This window comes from Macrobrachium nipponense, chromosome 21, assembly GCF_015104395.2.
Source record: "Macrobrachium nipponense isolate FS-2020 chromosome 21, ASM1510439v2, whole genome shotgun sequence".
NCBI classification, from domain to species: Eukaryota; Metazoa; Arthropoda; class Malacostraca; order Decapoda; family Palaemonidae; genus Macrobrachium; species Macrobrachium nipponense.
In genome coordinates, this window is record NC_087212.1 from 48,625,149 (window position 1) to 48,650,355 (window position 25,207).

General features: G+C 38.4%; 1 protein-coding gene across 2 annotated transcripts in view; it reads left to right on the forward strand.

Moving 5' to 3' along the window:
* The first annotated feature begins 576 nt into the window (after positions 1 to 576).
* The window catches only part of LOC135198019 (ras-related protein Rab-5B-like), a 55,059-nt gene continuing 30,428 nt past the window's right edge, over positions 577 to 25,207 (forward strand). Inside the window, exon 1 of one of the 2 annotated variants that reach the window (XM_064225375.1) lies at positions 577 to 725. The gene's annotated coding sequence lies outside the window, so the exon portion shown is untranslated. Of the gene's footprint in view, positions 726 to 9,474; positions 9,634 to 25,207 lie in introns of those variants that run through there. The other variant, XM_064225373.1, reaches the window with a different exon arrangement.

Here is a 25,207-nt window from a genome sequence, read left to right on the forward strand (position 1 = left end):
TATCGATAACAAACTGTTGTCAACTGTTAAATCACAGAAACCGGTTTATTAGCTCATGATATGAAAAAATTAAGAATAAATAAAATTTACGCAAAAAACATCTTCGAAAAAAGTAAAACCAAAAAGAAATTCCGTGAAACACCAATGTAGTACTATGCGTTCACGCTCTCGAGGGAAACGAAATTGGATATGATGGAATTCTGGGAACAAACATACAGGTAAGGTTCCCCCGGGGGAATATACAGGTAAACGACTCTCGCTCGTCGTCCACGCGCCATTCCTAAAAGTTTCATTCTTTTTTGTTACTGAGAACCGCTAGGCCTATGGCTGAATCGAGAATCAATATCTAGAATAAGTATCAACATATTCAGTTACTCTATAAGGCTCCCTCAACATTTACCAATCAGCCTAATTTACGTTAATATAAAAAAAAAACTACTATCCAAACAAGGAACACGGTGGGACCGCCCTCATCATCATAATCATCATCCCAGCTCCGATAGAGGCAACCAGACTTTGCATGATGACGCAGATGGTTTTGAAATACGGAAAGTGCCCAGGACTCGGCGGAGATGACTAACCATGGCCAAAGGATGCCAGGGGTCCAGGACTCAAGTTGGTTCAGTTCGGTACCAGTTCTCAGTTCTCGCTGGTCTGTTGTAGTGACACGCGGTAGGATTAACAGTGCCCTTGGAATTAATCGTTATTCATTCCCTACGGTTTAGGTAAGTACCAAGAGATGTAAGAGAATCTATGGGCGTTGGTTGAGAGCAGTAGGAGGACGGAAGGAGAGAGAGAAGTTTCAGTTTCAAGGGGGACAAACTTAACAAATATGTCTGCGAATATATATAATATATATATATATATATATATAATATATATATTATTATACTTTCTTTACTGCGTCTATTACTTATTTACTACCACTTAGGCCTATTGCCATTGCGAACGTTAATACTAGTGTATGAACCCTTGTCAACAGTGCTGAAAAACAATTGTTCCTGAAATAATAATAATAATAATAATAATAATTAATAATAAACTTCTAGAGCGTTCCGGCCCTTTTGGGAAAAGACTGCAAGAGAAAGGTGTGTACGCAATCAATTTACATCTTATTTTACCAAAGTTCTGTTATTAACTAAGGAAACAGAACATTAACATTATAATAGTTCACGCGCCACACACTTAAATATCCCGGATCACATTTAAATGCGAAGACGTCAGTGTTTTTAATAAGTATGCGAACGCAGCAACTCCCGGTTGCAGAATGGGTTGCACCACTGCATGCCCGGAGGAGCGAGTGACTCAGGTTTTCCCGCAACCACGAAGCACCGTCCTACTATTGTGGGCGTGGGTGTGTCGGGAAGTTGTTGCTTCCTCGAATGATAAAATGCCCGAAAGACATAATACCCGGACGATGATAACAGAGTTTAGGGATACCTCTTTTATTTTGTAAAAAATTAACCGTGGAAAATTATGTTAGACCAAGTCATTACGAAGGACTGAATGGGATACTACGTCTAACAGAGATGGTGGTCTTACGCTGCTACATCGATATCGTAATGATATATATATATTAATATATATATATATATATATATATATATATATATATATACACGTAATATATATTATATTATATATATATAGATATATATATATACACGTATATAAAATGTGGCACGAAGGAACACGTACTTGAGAATATCCTTAAATCCACGGTAGAAAGGTTGAGTGAAATAGGGACTTAGAACAAGTACTTACCGTAGTATATACTTTCCAGTTTCACTTACTTTTCTGCCGTGTATATATATATATATATATATATATATATATATATATATATATATATATATATATATATATGTGTGTGTGTGTGTGTGTGTGTGTGTGTGTGTGTGTGTGTGTGTGTGTATACATATAATACGCTCTACTTCGGAATTAATATATTACCGAAGTAGAGCGAATTAGATATTCAAGGACATTTGTAGCTTAATGTTTATTTATATACACTATAATGTCCAATACCACCTCTTAAAGGAACACCAAGAATGACCAAGTTAGTAAACGCAACTCTCGGAGTTGAGAGAGAGAGAGAGAGAGAGAGAGAGAGAGAGAGAGAGAGAGAGAGAGAGAGAGAGAGAGAGAGAGTTACGGATTAGAGAGAATTGTAACAAACAAAACAACGTCAATGGCCAACTTCTCCGGGGCGACCACAGCCCTGACTTCTAACAAAAACACACACACGGACACTGGGAACATAAGCGGCAGTAGTTTCCTATTTTATCGGTTGATAGCAACGAAGGAGAAAAAGTTCCAAGTGCAATGATTGAATAATGAACATGGAAGAGGAAAACGGAAAGGATTAGGAGATCAAGAAAGCGCTACGTTACTGCAGACTCATCTACTGATCATTTCTGTCATTTGAAGCCAGAGCGTGTGAGAGAATTAAATACTGATTTACTGTTTGGAGTCTATTGCACTCAAAGATTATGGGCCCGATATGTGCACAGCTGAATATATCTGGAATCTAACCATATTGTAAAATTAGTTGACCCGATTGTATGAACGACTGTCTGAACGATTGTCGTTATCGACCCACACACATACACACACTATTCACACAGTATGAACGATCTCCGTACCGATTTCTGTGTGAACAAAGATTTTGTCTCGGGAGGACATGGCACCATCTCTAGAAGAGACGTGCGCGATAGCATTACTATATCGGCTGACAAGTTGACAACCACATACATTGAACGACCTGTGTATGACAGGCTTTAAGTCGCAAGCCAGCAACCTGGTCGTGACAGATTCCCGCCGAGATCGTTCAGTCACGAAACTTCGCCCACTTTTGCATTCAGACAAGCCCATACACAATGTTTGCGAACGATAGACAACCGTTCAGTGTATGGGGGCCCTTAAGACTTCGTGGTAGCTGCTACAAACCACATTCATACATTGTCATAGTTTTAATGATACAAAAAAATGGCAAATATAATTATAAATCGACCACAGACTTCGGTGTATTTCTTTGTACGTCAAGAATGTTGTAGACAAGGGAGCGAAATGATCATATTCTAGAAAAACGATAGTACTATCGGACTAATTGGGTTTGTCGTTTATTTTTTGAGTATCATCAAATTACGCAAAAGTCACATGGAGACCAAGTTGCTGCAGGGGAAATTAATCTGCAAAATGCACAGATGTCTTGCTCATTGATATAAATTGCGAGAGTTATGACTGGGCATAGCCGTGCTCTCTCCTCTCTCTCTCTCTCTCTCTCTCTCTCTCTCTCTCTCTCTCTCTCTCTCTCACTCCAAACATTATCTTTTTGACACGCAAATTTCACCCAAGTATACGGAAAATAAAAATACTTTTAATCTGAAAAAATAAAATCATGCAAAAAATTACACTCCCCGAGACGTAGTCTATTTTTCAAAGCTTAGGTAGGTAAACTTGACTTTGAGGCCATTAACTCCTAGGCCTATAGTTACTCCTCCCCTGCCATGAATCGCGCATCAGAGCTCGTCAATCGAATTACAAATAAAAGAAAAAAAAAATTCTTTCGTTCGGCCGGTTAACTTGAGTAAAGCAAGTACTTCAGCTTTCTACAGATGTAGTGAGCCATCCCAGGGCAAATGGTTCGCCTATTCATAAACCCAGTTTTTCTTGATCGTGACTCCATCAGTAAGATAACAATGAGGTGTCCTTGTTCTTTGGTCTTTCAATTTCTTCTTACCAATTTCTCTCGTGTTCTCTTATAATTAAAAAGTACTTTACCTTTCTCTACAGTCGACTGTAGTTACTGGGTTGTCACGCCAGCCGGTTGGTGTCTTATCTCTGCCCTGGAACAGTCAAAGAAACTGTGTATACGACTGTTAGACTTACTATCACTGTATCACACACTTCATGGGCGGCACGCGGCGGTAAGCTGCCCAACGGCCATTGTACGTCAGTAACTCATTCAAATAATTTTCTATATTCATAAAAGTATCATCCATTTCTCTGGAAGTTTGAGTTCGGTTCATTTGGCAATTAGAATGAAAAGATCGATTAAGATTATTGATTTTAGCAGAGGTTTCATGTACACACATTTTTTTATCAACATGATATTTCTTTTTGGTAACAAGCATTTCCAACAATATTTCCAGATATATTTCCACTTGACTCGCTCCACTTTCAATTCCCAGGGTCTCCGTACGGACCAACAAATACATATTTTTCCTTGTTACTTTTTGTTTTATCACTGAGCACAACTTACCCTTTGGTATTTCCCTAATTAACCCAACCATGTGCAGATTAATTCTCTCCCAAAAAACAAAAAAGTTCACTTCTACCCAGAAAATCCTCAACACATTGCCGCCCTATCACCTGATGCCAGAGAGCATTACAGAGACTATATAGTAGGCTAGACCCATTCTCCGGCTCTACACCTTCAAATTATCCCAGAATCAATCAATTTGTCCTTCCCAACCCTGACTGCCCCGCCGTTGTGACTTCGTCTCACTAACTGAGAAAAAATTCAGCTTTCACAAGAAGTTCATGAAAAATCAGCTCTGTGTGAACAAGCGAACAGCAAACTGCATGGTATATGGGGATCTTGGCAGATTCAAAATTGAAATATCTATTTGCAAACGGATGATTGGATTTTGGTTGAGAATCGTAAAATCAGAGGCGTCTAAATTGTCAAATGTTTTTTATCGTTTTCTTAGAATTCTGTACGAGTCGAATGAGTATAAGTCTAGTTGGATTCATAAAATCAAAACTCCTTGATTCATGTGGTATGTCAAATATATGGGAACATCCAGAAAATTTCAATCACACGTGGATAATAAATAGCCTAGAAATGAAACTCAAAGATATAGAGAGACAACAGTAGCATGCAGAAGTAGAAAGAAATATATTGTGTAGTAATTCTAACTTTTTTAAGACTGAATTTGGCCAAGAAAAGTATATTATAAATTTAGATATACCAGAAAGAATTGCCCTTAGTAAATAGAGGTGTGGGTACCAAATACAAACTTCCTGTAGCAACTGAGAGATATTCTGGGCAGGAGAATCAGCACCCTTACAGACTATGTACCAGCCATTGAAGTTGGGGGGATGAATATCATTGTTTTAGTTTGTCCTGTGATTAGAGAAATAAGAGAGAGATACCTAAAGCCCTACTACTGTAGAAGACCTACCACTTTTAAATTCAATCTGCTCCTCAATACAACTAGTGCTAGAGAATTGAAAAGACTTGCAAAGTTTGTTAACCTTTTAGATTTAATACTTTTTAGGATTTTCATTATTCTGGGTATTATTTTCGATGTATGTACTTTCCTTTGTCAGAATACCTTTTATGCTTTAAATATGTACTTGCTAAATATATGTGTACATAAATATAGTTGTATTCTATTGGTCTCTTCTTTTTGTAGTTTTGTGTAAATATATATATATATATATATATATATATATATATATAATATATTTGTGTAATTTTGTAATTCTCATACCCCGGAAGGGGTCGATAGAATAAAATTTGCCTTTACCTTTGCCTTTAACTAATTAGGCCTGACATATTTCTTCGCTGCACCAAATCCCCACGCAGTTAAATCCCAGATACTTGGCTAAAAATTTCATGTCTTTTCTTCTGTATTATCAGCCCATTCAGAATGTGCCTACACTACAGTCAAACATATAAACTCACTTAAACCTACTGCACTTACATCACGAACAGGATGTCTACAAGTCAATGACTTACGGATACGTTTGGTCATCCAGCATAGGTTAAAAAGATTTTTTTCTCCACTAACTGTCCTTGACTTCTTTCAAACCTGTTTGTGTTATGGATGAGATAAGTTACCAAATTATGTTTAGAGTATATGTTTATATGTTCTACTACAGTGTGGAGTCACCCATAGTGGTTCTCAAATACTGCAAAGAAGTGATAATGCAGATATTTTCTTCTTAGTATCCAACTGCATTGCAAACCAGGTTCGCCATTCGCCTTAGATGATAATTCTTGTCTTGGGTCATGGTGAATAAACTGCAAACTATTGGCCCTTTCTGTAGATTGTATCACTTACTAATGCTCAGTAGCAGTATTCAGCGAATAGATTCATATATGTGTGTGTGTGTGTGTAACATATTTTCTGTTGGCACAAATCCATCTAACAAAAGGAGCCCATAAACACACATTAAACACACACACACACACACACACACACACACACACACACATATATATATATATATATATATATATATATATAGATCTATATATATATATATATATATATATATATATAAGCGAATCCCACAGGAAAATGATAGTCAGAAATCCAAGCACTTTCGTCTTTACTCAGACATTGTCAAGGAGTTAATGAGGTACAATTGGAGAGAAAGGTCTCAGGTACAAAACAAGATCAAGAATACCAGATGGTTAATTGTCAAAAGGGTAAAAATTAAAAGAGATAATCCAGGATTATCGGATATCACACGGTCACAAACCTAACCGAAATTACAAAGTACCTTTACAGTCAAAAACATGTAAAAACTGAAAATATTAATTTTGTTGCTTATATTTATCTACAACTTTTTTCATAATGAAAGCATCAAGTTTAAATAAACCTAGACTTAAATTTAGAACATCTCTATTATTTGACTTGATGAAACAAGATTCAATGATATTCCTTTTAACTGTGTCATTACATGGGATTAAGGCTCTTGCTTGACTCCAGTTAATAGGATGGTCTAAATCTCTCATATGTACGAATAATGCATTTAATATTTGCCCAGGTCTCACAGAATATTGATGTTGTTTGAGACGTTGTGAAAGAGATTTACCGGTCTGTCCGTAATAGACTTTATCACACTTTTTGCAAGGAATTTCATATATGCAGCCTGGAAGATCTTTAGGAGAATTTTTTATTATTAAACTCTTGACATTAATATTACTGAAAACAACATTTATGTTAAAAAGCTTTAAAATTCTAGGAATATCTAAAAACCTTTCATCATAGGGTAAGGTAATTTTAGAATGTTATGCTTCCTAAATTCAAGTTTGTCATTAGTTGAATAAAATGTTTTTCTAATGACAAACTTGAATTTAGTAAGCATAACATTCTAAAATTACCCTATGATGAAAGGTTTTTAGATATTCCTAGAATTTTAAAGCTTTTTAACATAAATGTTGTTTTCAGTAAATATTAACTGTCAAGAGTTTAATCATAAAAAATCTCCTAAAGATCTTCCAGGCTGCATATATGAAATTCCTTGCAAAAAGTGTGATAAAGTCTATTACGGACAGACCGGTAAATCTCTTTCACAACGTCTCAAACAACATCAATATTCTGTGAGACCTGGGCAAATATCGAATGCATTATTTGTACATATGAGAGATTTAGACCATCCTATTAACTGGAGTCAAGCAAGAGCCTTAATCCAATGTAATGACACAGTTAAAAGGAATATCATTGAATCTTGTTTCATCAAGTCAAATAATAGAAATGTTCTAAATTTAAGTCTTGGTTTATTTAAACTTGATGCTTTCATTATGAAAAAAGTCGTAGATAAATATAAGCAACAAAATTAATATATTCAGTTTTTACATGTTTTGGACTGTAAAGGTACTTTGTAATTTCGGTTAGGTTGTGACCGTGTGATATCCGATAATCCTGGATTATCTCTTTTAATTTTTACCCTTTTGACAATTAACCGTCTGGTATTCTTGATCTTGTTTTGTACCTGAGACCTTTCTCTCCAATTGTACTTCATTAACTCCTTGATAATGTCTGAGTAAAGACGAAAGCGCTTGGATTTCTGACTATCATTTTCCTGTGGGATTCGCTTATTTATGAAGTCACGTGCATCTACAGTGATTTTTTAAGCATATATATATATATATATATATATATATATATATATATATATATATAATAGCCACAATACCCTCTTAACTTCTCAAATTCTTTGCTCTTTTTTGGATACGCTCGTCACCCCAAAGCCTCGAGTTCCGACTTCAAAGAAATATGAAAGAAATCATGATGTCCGGTAGCGGAAACGTACCCGCGATACCGCAATCATGACGAGGTCACCTTGCCGACCTGATAGCGTCGTGATTATGGTATCGCGGGTTTGTTTCCGCTACCGGACATCATGATTTCTTTCATATTTCTTTGTAGTTGGATCTCGAGGCTTTGTAGTGACAAGCATATCCCAAAAAAGAGCAAAGAATTTGAGAAGTTTAGAGGGCATTGTGGCTATTAAATTTACATATGTATCTGGTAAAATGGCCAGTAGATTCCATACACACACATTATATATATATATATATATATATATATATATATATATATATATATATATATATGTATATATATATATATATATATATATATATATATATATATATATATATTGTGTATGTGTGTATGAATTTGTGGACAGGATGTACTATATGTACACTGAAAAGAAGCATCGCCAAAATTAAAGCAATGCAAAAGGTATAAAGTTTACCAATAAAACGGGTTAAAATATCGAAAACAGGGCGACATCATTTTCAACCTTGGGCTCTTAGTCTTCGTCGCGTCGTCGTGTTGCCAACCATGTGGATTCCACAAAGAAACGACGCAAAACGACACAAAGAACATCGTCTAAGTAAAATGAGGATATTTGTAAGTCACAAATCGAAAACGAGAGGAAATCTGACAACTGTGGAATTCGGATAAGGGCAAAACCCGTTCACGTCGCTCGACAATTTAACCTTGATAATATTTAGGATTCGTTTGCCGTTGTCAAATGCGATTTAACGATCCAGTTGTCATGAAACAGCAGCCTAAATAATATGCTATAATGTATTACACGTGTTTGGTTTGTTTGTAACGATTGCGAATAACAACAGAAGGTGAGTTTTACAAGCTGTAGGGAACACACAGTAATAAAAATAAAACACAACAGTCAAGTCGTTCTGCGCGTTTGAAAGTGCCGTTTCATCACATTTGTTAAAAGTCGAGTGTACACATTAGCGCACAGAAATGTGACGTACAGAAGATTAAAAACGAAGGCTTTTGCCGCTTCCTGTTAAAATTCCAAACTTCTACGAAGATACGTAGATGACGTCACGGCGAAGGGCTTATATAGCAGCCGATGACGATATGTCACGACTGGATCAAGGAAATCGCAATCAAGGAGAATAGGACAGTAGACCAGCTCGAGCCCAAATGCGATTCACTCTCATGTGATTGGGACTTTAATTTCCTTGGCAGGGAGGGAGAGAGAAAGAGAAAGAGAGAAACATCTCAACATCACAACACTACGCGGAGTGATACACGCCAAGTAGTCCCGTAGTAATTGATAGTAATTTTCTCCATATACCGTCGTATTTATATTCGATATTTGTTTTGCGTTTCACTTTAGTCCTTTAGCGTTCGTTCGTTACGACGTCGTTACCCGAAATATCGAAGGTGTTGGGAGAAAATAGATTCGTCAAGGGGCGGGCGGAGGAGGGGGAGGAGGAGGAGAGAGAGAGAGGTTGTTGTGTGGTTAATCCTGAAGGGGTGGAAGAACGTCGTTGTTAATATTTTGTGGCGTGTGGCCGTTTCCTTTCGGGGTTTTAAGTCTCCCTAGTGACGCGATTTCGTACAGGTAAGGCGTGGGAGGTGTTCTGTGGGTCCGGGAGAGGGTTAATGTCGCCGAAAATGGTGGAAAAGAGCCGAGTGTTGGTAAACATTTTGTTATGTCTTCCGCCCGTCCGTCCGTCACTACGAGACCAGCTGATCAGATTGATCCTTCCCTCTGTCCGCCCGTCCGTTTTTTCGCCTGTCACGATCCTGGCCTCTCATTCCACGTTTACTGGCCGAACTTTCGAGGCTTTGACTAATATCAAAGGAATTTTTCAATCTAGATCCCTCCTGAACAAAGTATGACGTTAGCCCTTAAGCTGAGAAAGAGAGAGAAAGAGCGAACGAGTATGAGAGTGAGTGTGACTGTCACAATCCTGACCTCTTATTTCACGTCCTTTAACCATACACTAAAACTGTATACTAGGTTGAGACAAAATTCTTATTCTACATTCCTCCCGGACAAAGTATGACATTAGCCCATAAGCTGAGAGAAAGAGTGAGTGTCACAATCCTGACCTCTTGTTTCACGTAAGTTAACCAAACTGTAAAAGCTTTAACGAATAGGTAGGTAGCAAAGGAAATTTTTAGTTTTGATGCCTCACGAACATGGTATGACATTAGCCTGTAAGCTGAGAAAAGAGAGAGAAGAGTGTGTGTGTGTGTGTGTGTGTGTAGCGTAATTGTGCCCTCTCATTTTACGTTCCCTGGTTGAACTTTCGAGGCTTTGATGAATAGCTAGTATCTAAGGAATTTTTTCTGCCCAGGTTTCTCCCGAACAAAGTGACTTAACCCTCAAAGCGAAGAGAGAAAGAGCGAGTGTCACAGTCCTGGCCTCTCGTCTCACTTTCTTTAACCAAACTAGGTATAACGTTTAGCAAATACCTAGTATTAAAGCAAGATTTTAATCTAATATTCCTCTTCAAGTATGACATTAACCCGTAAACTGAGAGTGATTGCGTTTGTCACAATCCTGGCCGCACGTTTCACATTCCCTAACTACTAGACTTTCAAAGCTTTAATGAGTTATCAAAAAAAAATTTTTAATCTAGATTCCTCTCGAACAAAGTACGTAGCTATATGGCATTAGGTAGCCCTTATCCAGAGAGAGAGAGAGAGAGTGTGTGTGTGTGTGTCACAATCTTGGCCTCTTGTTTCACATTTCCTAACCAAACTTTTGGTATTTCTACAGAAGCAGTCTGCACGGACTGCTAGGAATGTAACCGCGGATACGACATCCACTAGGGATTGGGGAGTCGAATGTATTTTGCCGTGTTTAGTACTGGCCCCTGGGGGTTCAATTACAGTCTTCCGAATAAATATTACTCAAAATTCTTGTTCAGTAGGTAAAACTGCTTAGAAAAACCGCAACTGACATAGTCTAGGCCGCCGCGGGTAAATACCCTAGATCTACCAAACTTTCAAATTTTTAACAACTATCAAAGGAAATTAGTAATTTGTAGGGGCTAGATCCTGCAATATTAATTGGAACTAAACATGCACGAAAATAGGATTAACAAAAATTGGTCAACCCCATAGGAAAGTGCACTTTGCATGATGCACTGTAGGTATTACTTAAGGTTCTTTGCAGCAATCTTTCAGCCCCTAGCAGCACCTACTTAAACGTCTTTCACTGCATCTCCGGTTACATACTCTTTCTTCCACCCTACTTTTCACCCTCTCCTGACTTTTCAGCACTGAGTGACTTCATTGGTTCCAATACTTGGTCTTTATCCTAATTTTATATTCCATTGTGCAAGATTGGTCCTTTGTATAAAAATATGCTGCATATCTTGGCACTGATGTCAGAATTTGTTCATAATAGCAATTTGAATTACATAAACATTAGAGCATTCTTGTAGTGTTAAAATGGAGTATTAAAAGTACTTCCTAAAATGTACAACCACCAAAACAATAAGAAAAATATTGCCTATGTAGGTTGTGGTGTTCTGTTAGATACTAAAGTTCCCTTCGTTAAAACTACAGACTGGTACCACAGCCTGGAATATTTGTCACCTTTTATTCATGCACTTGGTGTATCTTTAAGATATTTTCTGTCATTTGATTGTTTATATGTTCATCCTTAAGGGACTGGTACTATACAGGGAATATGGTGCTCATTTTGGAGGTGTGTAATACAGTGCAGAAGTATGATATAATTTTTATTAATATGTATGTACAAATTGGTCAGTGCGTATTTTTGTAAGAGAATGCAGTTGTGTAGTTATTTAATAGTTTCTTTTACAAACAGAAATACACTAGAGTGTTTGATAACATTACCCTGTATTAGGTTTGCCAGGGTTGCAAGGGTAGCAGTTACCATTATATATTTGTATTAGTTGTGGAAAGAATATGTATAGCATTGTCGATACTATTATATGAAGCTAAAAGAATCACTTCATAAGTGAAAAAATTAATATGGAAATCTGAAGTTAAACGCTAAACAGTCCTGGATTGTGGTACTAATTTGTTAATATAGTCTGGAATTATGGTTAATGTCCAATTTTTGGAACCCAATGCTCTTGAAGGGGGTATGAATTCTTGGACATATCAGTTGATTGAATTCATATCCCATATTTAACTCTTATTTGCTTCATTTTTTTATAATTTTGTTGTTCCCTTGTTAACGTGGTGTTATTGTTCATTCGTAGACGAGGTAATATGCAATTAGGTGCAAAAGCTAAAAGTCATTAATTGTGTAAACTATGAATTGTCCGCTGCCTACATAGACTGTTTACTTGTTCAGAGCTCTGTACTTCTAACTGTGTACGCTCAGTTGTACCAGGATAGAGATTACTTTCTTGAATTTGTTGTGATCTTGTGATTGCTAAAAATCGGCAGTGATCAGATATTGCGCTTAAGCAGCAGACAAAATACCCGGATATGCTGAAAGACCTGATATAGGTAATTCTATACAATAGCTCCGCCACTAATAATTTTGATTTTTTTTTCTGATGAATGACTGCTGACTTTTTTTTTGAGGAGGAACAGTATTTTTGCCCTATTTGTTAACCATTCCAATCTTGGGGGACCCCTAGTGGGAAACAGGGTTTTTTGGGTGGGAATGAATTAAAGAATTCATTTTAACATACAAATAATGGCACATGCAGAATTAGCAATAAACAAGGCACCAGCTAACCTAAACAAACCACCTAACCTAACCTAGTAGCCGTATCCTTGCCATATTAAATATAAGACAGCCTAAAACCCCCTGTGTACTTACTTAGGTTGGAGGGTAAAGGTGAGCTGCCATCTTTAAGAATGCATGGAGTCTATGATCCATTACTTTGAAATACAATTTAAAATAGGCAAGAGCCAAGTATTTAACAAACTGATCCTTTCGACGACCGTATTTAGGCAACAGATTCTTCAAATCCCGCCACCGCCTCTCAATAGTATTAGTATGAGCTCCAGTGTGTGGGTCCACAAAGTTCAAGGAGTGGTTCACTCTTAAATAAAAAAAATCCCTCCTCATTTAGGCAATCGTATGCCTTCCGACAGTCGGAAATGATGGTACGTAGTGCCGGGCTCTATATAATCCCTTATCATTGTTAAAAGTGTCACTTTGTCCCTACTTTCTACAGGAACAGCAAAGAAAACCCACAGAAATTGATGTCAAAGTAGAAGGTAAATGAGAAACCGCACCAGAAGTTGAAGGTTCACACACTTCCATGGCTCTCAAAAGACTGAAAAATTAGCGGTGGAAATTGTGTGAAAAATGTTAGTTTCCTAGTAAAACTGTCACCTGATTGGGTATTCAAGTCACATGATTCTAGTTTTGTTAAAATGCTAGTCCCAAGTAAAATGTGTATAATCATCATTGGTTAAAAACTATGACGTTTGTATGACGTCTTGCTACATAGAATGCAGTCGATGATGCAATAATGACATAATCTACATTTTTAACTTAGAAACGAACAAACGAGAGCTCAGTCTGAAGAGGAATTTGAGAGTTATGAAGTCGAGGGACTTAGTTTTTTTCAGGTGGGTCAAATTTAATTTTGATTTTTAAACCACTTCTAGACCTAGCGCCGCTTAGATTTATATATCAAACAAAACCTGGACTTCCCTCTTTTTAGTGAAAGTATTTAAGAAAGTACTTAAATTTGATAACTTACTGGCAGAGCTATTGTATAGAATTAACCCTGATATGCACAATAGCAGCCTATGCCCGCAAGTTCAGGTCGTAATGGGACAGTTCCCGTTACCAGTTGTTCTTGGAGAAGTTAGTTCGTTGTGGACAGTTCTATTAGTATCCGTGCTATTGGTGTCTGAAGCAGTACAGTTCATCCCCCAGTGGTCATTTCTCTTACCTTGTGCTGCACAGGCAGGAGTGATGGATGATCTGGTCTAGTGGGAACTAGTGGCTTCTGGAGATGCTACAGTCCTTGAACACGAGTGATGTTGGGCACATTGAGAGGCTGGGAGATCCTACATCCTTCTTGTGTGTGTGGAGGGTGGTGACCTTCATCTATGCATTGTTGCTGGCCCTGCAAGTAATCCAAAATTGAATGATGGGCCAGTTCATCATGCTGGTGAGCTGTTAGCAAATATTTCGTGAGATTTAGGAAACCCTGTAATGCAAATGTTGACCGTGTGACTAAACAAGGAGCCCTTGGTGTTCTGCAGCTCACCCCTACCACAGACCCTTGAGACTTTGTAGATAGTGATCCATACAACATGCTTTTTTGCCTAGAGTGAAACCTGTGGTAGTATCTGACCAGGTTTTTTTATGCCTGTGTGTTGACACACAAGTTAGCACCAGCAGGCACAAGAAGATTTCCAAGAACTTTATGCGAGTCTTCATGAGACGATCAAGTGGGTTTATGGGTCATTTGAAAAGTCCGGACAATTCATGAGTATTGCTCCATTCCTGTTGGGTACAAGGAACTTCGTAGCATTGCACATTAGGAAGATAGTCTGGTGTCAGCAGATCTTCACCTCATCACACCTTAACCTATGTCACCACAAGTCTTAGGAATCTCTCTTAGGACATGTGGTAAGTGTTGAAAAAGTTTTATAGCTACCCAAGCTCTTCATTGACAGAGGCATCATGCTTAGGGTGCAAAAATGGTGTAAGAGTTGGGATTGAATGACTGACATGCCTCCTCATTTTATCTCCTGTAAGTGAATCGTCAATTAGGCTAATTACATGTTGGAACAGGCCACAGTGCTGCACAGCAGAACAACTTGTGTAAAAAAAATTTTTTTTTTCTCCAAACAAGGTTAGGGACTAGAGAATCATTATCTAGACCCATTATGTCTTTGCCTCTGTTGCGATGATACAATTACTTTATGAGCTGTACCTTGTGAAAGGTCAGGATCTCCTTTTTTTCTATCTCTCTCTCTTCTTCAAAAATTATCTTTCAGAAAAACTTCTGGATTTTTTTATGTTTTATCATTCATGATTAGGAACGTAACATCCACAGGTGGAAATGGAGTAGTGCAAGTCAGTTCAGAGGGAAAATACTCCTACCTTTAGAGGACATATATATCTTCCTCACAGAAGGCATTTTTTTTTTAATTGTCATAGGGACAAATAAACAAACAGGTGAGTGGGCAGTATCCCACCATTCACGTACCTACCGTCAATTAATATCCTTGGTACTAAGCTTCTGTGACTATCAAGTTCACTTATAATCCAGCTCTGGTTAATCTACATCCTTCAGTTGTGGTTCCGTACAGTCTACCCCGGAGAAGGGTGTCTTCAGTGCACTGTAGGCATTACTCGAGGTTCTTTGCAGTGTCCCTTCTGATGCTAACTGCAACCCCTATCCATTCCTTACAGTACTCCTGTTCATTGTCTCTCTTCCATCTTAATTTCCACCCTTTCTTAGCAATTGATTCATATTGCAATTACGAGGTTTTCCACCTATTACACTTATTAAACTTTTAACCAAAGTTTCTGTTTTAGTGTTTAATGACCTCATAGGTCCCAGAGCTTGGCTTTGGGCCTAAATTCTTTATTCTACTCTATTGTACAATCTTCTGTCACTATTTTTATCTCAATGTATCATTTTTGTCTAGGATGGATGGCTAGAATTGGGTAATTAAATAATTCACATTAGACAATAAGAAACTAAGCCATCCTTATCTTAACCTGTTACCAAAACAGCTTAATGTACGATTTCAGTTCTTGATTTATTGTACTAATTTTTTTAAAATTAATCTTTTACATAACCAGATTTCATTTTTTTCACATTCCATCAACACAGTTTGATAAACAGAACAATAGTGTCAAGCTGCATACCCCTTTTGACATGGCATTGAGATGTGGTAACATGTCAGCCACATCTACAAGAAATCCCAAACTAAGTCAAGATTTTATTAATCAGATCTGGGAGAAGTGACAACATCTAAAATATACATGATCTTGGTCACGTTGGTTTGGCTATAACTTCATGTAAAATTATATAAGTACGTATCTTACTGGTACATTGGCATTTGTTGTTTTATAATTTGGAATGTGATGTTGAGAGACCTGCAATCTTGTAGCCTAAATTGCAGTGGTGGTTTTGTTACTCTTATGAAGCTTGCTTTTATTTGTGCATGGTCATAATGAACGATAAACTTGGCCACTAGCATATCCTAACTGTAACTGCCACTAGCATATCCTAACTGTAACTAGACTTGCAAATCTGCAAGTCATGTACTCTAGCAAATAGCATATGATGAACCCCATACAGTAACCCTTCAGTCTACACCCTTGACCACACCTTTTTAAGTGTGTGTATGCAAACCAATTGGCAAATTCACACATTTTATGTGCAAAGTGAAGATGGAAAAATCTGGATGAAAGTGCAAAAAATACCTCTACGTAACCAGCGTAAAAAGAATTTCTTGCGGGGTATTATATATTTTAAAGCAAGTGTGTATTTTCATAGGCTGGGTTGTTGAATGGTAGAATGAATTTTTGGATGTCCTACAGTCCTACAGTTAACATAGCTTTGCCTAGCCTAGTATACTTTTCCTTTTCCAGTGCTCTGGTATATTAGCGTGAATAAGAGGAATTACTGTAATGGCACAACAGATTGTGTTGAGTACACAGATTATGTAGTGTTTTAGATAATTCGAATATATATGCTTGTTTTGTCATAATGTCTGTCCTTATATAGGTCTGTATGAAGAAAAAGTAGGGTGTGCTTTTCTGAAGTGATCTCCTTTTAACTTTCTATTTAGTTTTTATGGGCCATATGTTTCAAATTGTATTAGGTTTGCTTTTAAAAAGTACAGATTCTAATATAGTCTATAATAGAATAAATATTATGGTTAGATTGCTAAATATATAATAGAACCAGCTGAAAAATAAGCAGGTCGTATGTCATTAGTAAAAATCACAAGGGAATAAAAATTAGGCCATGAAAATCTCTTGTTAGTAATTGTACTATGGGTATATTTCTTACATAACCCAATCAGACCAGTCTAGGATTCAGCATGTGGCTTGTTTTTGCTCTATATGAAAATCATGCTGGTAGTAATTACAGGGAATGCATCCTAACTTAACCCGATCTTGGATGTGGAATGTACACTGTTGACCATAGTTTGCAAGGACAAAGGTTGTAGTTCATCAGTAGCTTTAGGTACCTTGGGAGGTTAAGGGTGAGATAATACAATACAGTCTACCTTGGTATTCATGTGGGATGGGTACCATAATCCCCAGCGAATACTTGAAACCCCTCTAAAAATGCTTATAACTGCCTATTTTTATAGTTTAAACACCAAAAAAAAAAAACTTTATAAATGCTTATACCTGGGTATTCCAAGTTTTTTCACAAAAAATGCTTTGTCACAAAAATCATATGAAAATACGTATAGTAATTAGTGAATATTCCTCTATGAAAAATACTGCAAATAGGCAAATTTTCTTTGAATAAGGGGTACATATATGCATACATTCCACAGAAAAATCTGCCAATAGGGAGAGCATGAATCTGGAACCACAAATAGCAGGCAGTCAACTGTAGTTCAGTGGCTTCTAGTGGAAGGTAGCTTGGGGAAGTGATTGGCCCCTCTTGTACAGGAAAGTGTTTGTGGTCGGATTAGTACTTGATGTCATACATGAGCTGACTTTTACCCAAAAGTTTGCCTAAACACTTGTCATTAGATGATAGCAAGTACGTATTAGAGCAGGAAATTGATAGTGTATTGGAAAAAGACCTTGAGTAACTGAAGGCAGGCATAAGGCCAAAGGAATGTAGCTTTTGGTTGGAGGGATGCTGCAGAAGAAACTGTAGTGGGGCCTTCATTATACCACACTGGAAAATGACAGTGCCCTCCCTCAGTGAGAGGGAGGTCCTGGCATAATATAAAATCAGCTGTGGCATATTCTATTATTACCAGTGGACCCTTTTTCGTTTTGAGAGCAATTGCCAAACACCACCTTCTATGCTCGATAGGTTATGAAAAAGTTGCAGCAGACTTTTTTTTCAAACAATTCATACTGCCTGTACCATTGGTGGAAATCACTTAAAATTACATCAAGTATGATAGGTTTACACACTTGTTAGTTATGGTTTGTAAGTAAACCTTTGGTTGGGGTAAAATTATAGGTGGTTATGTTTTTGAAAAGGAATGAAACATATCCTAATTCAGGAAAGTAACACGTGCAGAAATAAAATAAATGCTATTTTACTATATATGTGCTCTCTCTCTCTCTCTCTCTCTCTCTCTCTCTCTCTCTCTCTCTCTCTCTCTCTCTCTCTCTCTCTCTCTCTCTCTCTCTCTCTCTGCACTGCATTGGCAAATGTGGTGTCTTGGAACTTGTGTCCAGCCATCATGATTATGTGGTTTTTGCTTTTGAGGTTGTATCTTTGAAATTTGGCAGTTTAATTCCACTGAAGAATAAAATTAATAGAATTGTAACAAAGTAAATCCCTCAGCGTAAATTGATGATATTTAATCCAACAACCACCGCACACTTTTGGTTAGGCTAACCTACTGTAAACAATGAATTTGAAGAGGAAGTACATATTTGAATGAACTTAATTTTTTTCTTTGGATTTGAAGGAAAGTTAGCATTTCTTTATTCATTTCCTTTTAGATTCATTGTGTACAGGAGTAATTGTATCCAAAAAAATTAAGGAAATTTAGGAGTTAGTGGTCTCTGTTATTTTAAAATTGAAAAAATATGTGAATAAAAGACATGGTAACACTTTTAGTACTACACCGGTTTTATGTATCAAAAAGATACTGAATTATTGCAGATTTTCTCCCTTTGATAGCATAACATTTCAATTAGAATCTTGTTCTGCAGTCATATATACAAAGTAGAGGGCACTAGAAAATTCCATTGATTATCATTGTGTTCAAGTTGACCTCCAATGCTGCATTCTCATGAATACAAGAGTATAAGGGACCAGCCTTATAGTCAGTTTTGACCTATATTATGCAGCACAGTTTAATCTCTCCCATGTACAGTGTTGAATTGTTAAACAGCCATATTTCCTGCAGAATTGAAATTCCATAATTCCATTACTGCTGTTTTGAGGTTTACGAAAACTACATTTCACACTGGTTTGGCTCTGTTGCAGTGATGTAATGTATTTAACAGCCCTAAGTATTTTAGTTTAAGAATTATATCATAGTTTTGAAGATCATGACATTGTACGTCTGGGTTGGCGGTTTAAACCAGTCAATAAAAAAAACATACCAAATTTGTAACTAATTTGTATTTTTTATAACTAACAAAACCTGGAGGTATTAACATTATGGAGTGTACTAGCGCCAAGCTGGAAACCGGTAGAATTTAAAAATTACACTTGTGAGATACAGGGACTATTGGCATCTATACCAGGTCACGGGGCATGTATACCCAGAATGCCCTCGGCGTCCTGTGACCCACACTAGTTATTAATTCTATCCCAGTTTAGACTGCTAGAGGGGTGGTTCGAGGTGGGGGCCTTTACCTGTTAAGACCTCAGGTTTGTTAGTTATGAAAAATACAAATTTGTTACAAATTTGGTATTTGTTCACATACAGAACAAACCTTCGGTCTTAACATTAGGATAGACTTACTTATTGAAGGGAGGTAAGTCTCTATAACTGACTGGGAGTTCATTAATAAAAATATAACCCTTAAACTGGTAAATTGGTAACTTGATATTTGACTCAATCAGATCCAAACTTGTAAACAAACCAGATACAGGTACATATTAGACATGACATATCCACAAAACTAAAGCCTCTCTCTCTCATCTCTCCTTCTCTCTCTCTCTCTCGTCTCTCTCTCACTCTCTCTCTCTCTCTCTCTCTGTCTCTCTCTCTCTCTCTCTCTCTCTCTCTCTCTCTCATATGCAGTTGTTTGAAGTATTACAATAAACCAAAAATTTGGACTTTCAACCATAGTGTTCTAAGAGATGTAGATATGGAGATTGTTAATTTTGGCTATACAGATAATTGAACTATTATATTTTGTTAATCCTTAAAGTGTATGGATACATCATACTTGTGTCAAATACATATAGGGCCACAGACTTATGTGATTATTGTTAAAAAGGCTTTAGTTTTATGCTGGGTAGCACAAAAATGAAGTAAACTCATAAAAAATCATACCTAGTAGCACAAAAAAATGAAAAAAAAAGTTAAAAAACCATATTTCAGGGGTTTAAACAAAAAACCAAAGTTTTTGGTTTAAAAGAAAACTTTGGTTTTTGCCAACCCTGTTATACGTATATCCCATTTTTATTCTAAGGTCGTGTAGAATTTATTGAAAAAATTAGTTTTATTTGGTCCTGGGTACAAAACCAGTAAGCAATATGGAGATAAAACTTTGGGGCACATTTTACTATTTTGTGCACTTTTTACAACATATTACCACAGTACATATTATTCTTATGAAAAACTTTAGGCATTGAGCAATGAGCAACCTATCTTTTATTGTCTACATCCTTAGTTTGTTGTCTAGAATGTGGTAATTTTTGTATTATTGGTTTTGACTTGTTACCAGTTATTAAACTAGTTAACCTAGTTGATAAAGCACTGACAAACATTCCAGAATTTCATACAATCAATTCTTACCTGTCAGATATATACATAGCTAAGACTCCGTCGTCCCCGACAGAAATTCAAATTTCGCGGCACACGCTGCAGGTAGGTCAGGTGATCTACCGTCCTGCCCTGGGTGCAGGATTAGAACCATTCCTGTTTCTATCATATTTTTTCTGTCGCTTGGAATGTAAACAACGTTTGCAGTTCCTCCTGACTTGATTTTTTGGATTTCATCGCCATCGATCTTCTGGGCTATCTTTTGCAGGGAAGTACTGGATCTTTGGTTCGGCATACGCATATTAATTTGTTTTGATAACTTTGGCTTCGAAAATTTCGAAAGAATTGGTTTACTTGTAACTACCGAACTTTTCGGTAGACAATCACATAGTTTGCAAGAAGGAAAATTTTAATATTTATTCATAATAACGTGTAGTAAATGTTAGAATTGATTGAGCTAACTTCCTTCTTGACGATGTAAGGAAAGAATAGTTACGCTTCCTTTAGAAGTTATATAGCTCTCGTACTAACGAGCAGTTAGAGCATTAACATACTAGTAGTGTGGTATCCTCATCTCCTTCTTACTTCACAGAATCTTCAAATTCATATTGCAATTTGAAGACAAAGGAATGTAGCTCAAAATACGAGCTATTGAAAGGTAAGAAGTGATTTTACTGTTAGTGCAGTGGAGGGTGCGTTCTCTGGTTCGGCTCTGTTTCGCTCCCAGGCCTAGACCTCTTCCAAGCTCACATACCCAGAGGAGAAGGAAAGTCGAAAGCCTTACGGAGGTTATGGAGAATCCCCACCGATCAGGCGTCCCCTCGGCAGGATCTGTAGAACGTCCCAGACTGCCAAGTTCGCCATTGGAAAGGCGTCCTAATTAGTAGAGGGTGCGTTCGATCGGCTCTGTCTCGCTCTCAGGCCTAGACCTCTTCCAAACTCACAAGCCCAGAGGAGAAGGAAAGTCGAAAGCCTTACGGAGGTTTATGGAGAATCCCCACCGATCGCGTTCCCTCGCAGGATCTGTAAAACGTCCCAGACTGCCAGGGATAGCCATTAAAGTTTCAAAGGCACCTTTAAAAAGTGCGTCTGTTCTTCCGTTTTCTTCATCTTACATCCGAAAAGACGAAGAATGTACATGTTAGAAGTTCGGACGATCTGGCTCGTTCTCAATGATAAATAGAACACTGACTCACTGAGCGAGAGGCTGAGAGCCAGCCAGCAAGCTAGCGCAAGCCACGTTCCCAACAGCCAGCAGCGAGCCGCGTTCCAACAGACTAGCGCGAGCCGCGTTCCAACAGACTAGCGAGCCTCGTTCATACAGATAAACGCGAGCCGCGTTCCAGCAACTGAGTGCAAAGCCGCGTTCCAGAACTTTTTCTTGGCGCAAGGCGCCTTCAAAGAGAAAACAGACGGCTTACTAAGGAGCCTTATAGTAGAATGGCAATCAGTAGGATGCTTCCATTGAACGTTTTCTGGCAAGAGGCTCGTATAACAAGACTAGAGGCGCTCGGATCTATTAGGGCGCACGGGACCTTCCACGCAAGCGGAACGTTCCAGGAGCGAGTCCCTCCTTTCTAGCGTGCGGAACATTCCAGGCGCGCGGAAACTATCCAGACGCCAGCGCTAGGCGCAAGGATCCAGACGCCAGGCGTCAGAAGATTTAAAAAAAATCTTCATTAGAGAGAGAGGTCAGTCGCGAGACCTCCTCTTTGAATTTTTAACTTGAACAACTTTCCCCTGGCAAATGTGCAAGATGTCGCACAGGCGGCCGTTGCTTTTGTCAGAAGGATTCTGATACTAAGAGAAGCCCCTTTTCATTATTCAGAAGACTCCTTTGTTAGGCAGTTCCTCTCAATGCGGACTCTCTCCTTCATCCATGCTCTTCCCTCGTTTTGAGGAGGCAAGAGCTTTGGGAGTTTTTCTTAATAAGATCTCATCGATGTTTGGGTATGATTGGCGGATAGAAAAATATCCTTCCGTAAACCCTAGTGATGAACAGGAATTCTGTCTCTCTCCGCGATTTATGTAGAAATCACGAAGATTTAAAGAGTTCCTTGATTAACTTCGTTCCTTAAGGATACATATATATATACTCTTTCTATCGTTCTATTAACGAAAAGAACGAAGATAGTAGAAGGTAGTAGAGTTTCTGCTGTATGAGAATACGATACGGCCAAATCATAAACACATACCGTAGTTACTTCTTTTCTGTGCAACTCAATTACAAGTATCCTTCTACATCTTTCCTAGGAAGGACTACGCTTAAAGGATGTTAAGACTACACCTACTTAGCTTCTAGATTTATCGAAGTCTTTGTTTCGCTTAAATATGCTTTAATAAGAACTTCCTGAAGTTCGATAATAGTTTTATTAAATTCCTTTATTAATTGGAGTAGCTGGCAACTCTGGAAGAGTAAGCGGGGACTGCTTTCGCTGAGAGCCTGAGACCAACGCAGTACGCCTACGCCAGTTACTGTCAGTACAATGTAGGTGTCAGTCATGAGCGGTCGGGCGAATCTCTCTCTCTCTCCTGCGGGATGGAATAACTTTCCGTATCTCTCCCCTACAATCGCGGTCTTAACCTCGGATTGAGGGGATAGTTAAGCTTACATAAATAAATATTGTATGCCTTTTGCTAAGAAGCTTTCAATAAGAGAGATAGTACAACCTTTCAATGCTGTTTACCGTAGGTAACATTATTAAAGGATTCTATCGCAGCAGAACATTATTATTATGTAATGCTCTCAGGCTTACGAAAGCATAGCTTATTAGAGTACCTGCTCAGAAGAAGATGGATGAGTCGGATGGGAAACATTTTCTTTGGGGTCAGAACTTGTTTCCCTGAATGTGGACTATACTACGTAGTATATAAAGTTTTTCCTCCTAAGAACGGAATTAACATGTGAAAGGATGTCGGGTACCATAAAGGCACAGGTGTTCTGGCACATAACATAAAAAGAATTAGAAGAAAGCGCCAGAAGTACCAACCTGGCGCAGTGCTCCGAAGCGCCAGCCTGGCGCAGTTGAGCCAAGAGCACCCATCCAAGATTTTCTCGTTTTAGCGAGTTATTAACCTAGGAGTCCAGTAGACTCTCGGACACCGAGCTCGGTAACGGCAAGATTCGTTCCTGATTTCGTTACCCATGTAATCACTTAGGCCATTTTCCACGACACTCTCATATCGCATAGAGCATCGAGAATCTCTTTTTTCGCTCCTATTCGCGTTAAAACAAGAGATCCTTCTCGATCGACGATAATAAAACTGTTAACATGTTTAAACAGTTTATTGGAAAGAGGTGTGACGAAGACAGCTTCAACAGCTTCCTATAGACTGCTTCCTTTTCCTACTTCTCCCCCGATGTGAAGATGACGTGGGAAAAAAGCTTCAAGGAAGATTATCTTGCCAGTACAAGAGCAACTGGCCTCTTTAGTGGGAGTGTTAGCGCCTCGTAGGAAGGACGTTGCGCTTCCAATCAAGAAGTCTCGTCCTCTCTCCCCTGCGAAGCGAGAGGCGTCATGCAGACGTGAAGCTTCCAAACATATCGCAGAGCTTCGGTTTCGAGAGCGAGATCGGGGGGAGAATCTTACGGAAGACACGTAACGCCAGAGAGACGTGAGACGTCGTCAAGAAATGAATAGTCATTTAAAGCTGCTTTTAGACGCGAGGCTCCAACCAAAAATTTTGGCGCCAGTAGGACGCCTTTTGAGAGCGAAGCGTCTTCCAGGCGCGAGGCGTCATCCAGACGTCAGCAGCCCCACACACAACGGGAGGCGTCAGCCAGGACGCTTGGCTGACTAGTCAGAAGCGTCATCCAACGCGAAGCGTCATCCATTTATGGAGAGAAGCCTGGGCTGTTGGCGCTTCCAGGACTATTAAAGCGGGGAAGAGGAAGGAATATCATTCCCTTAGCCCCTCTCCTATTAGTTTGTTTTTCTCCTCCAGAGGAAAGACGTACTGAATTAGCAGCGGAGACATCATCTAGACCCCGAGTTAGAAGTAAACTCGGAGGAGGAGTACAAGGAAGAGAAGGACTGTCGAACTATAATGTTTTTTGACAGCCTTGCTTCTAGAGGAGTATGGAGACGACTTGACTCCTGCCTCTCCTCCTTCTCCGCGCTCTCTTTTCTCGAGTGCAAAGACGAAGAAATCTTCGTTTTTACACATGCAACTTACCCGCAGATATATACTTAGCTTATGTCTCTGACGTCCGACAGAATTCCAAAACTCGCGGCACACGCTACAGGTAGGTCAGGTGATCACCCCCTACCGCCGCTGGGTGGCGGTAATATGAATCATTCCCGTTTTCTGACAGAATTTTTCTGTCGCCGGTGCTGACAACAACTTTGTTGGTAGCTCCTGCTTAGAATTTCTGCTTGCTTCTTCGCTGAGGATTATTTGGGAAGTATTTGATCTTTGGTTGTTGGCATACGCTTTGTGTTGATTTAGTTAGTAATTATGTCCGATTTAACACCTGGAACTCTGTTTAGAGTATGTGTGAATGAGGGATGCAAGGTGAGGTTGCCTAAGGCTACTTTGGACCCTCACACTGTTTGTGTAAAATGAGGGGGAGGAGGGATTGTTCGGTTAAGGATACGTGTGATGTATGTGAGAAC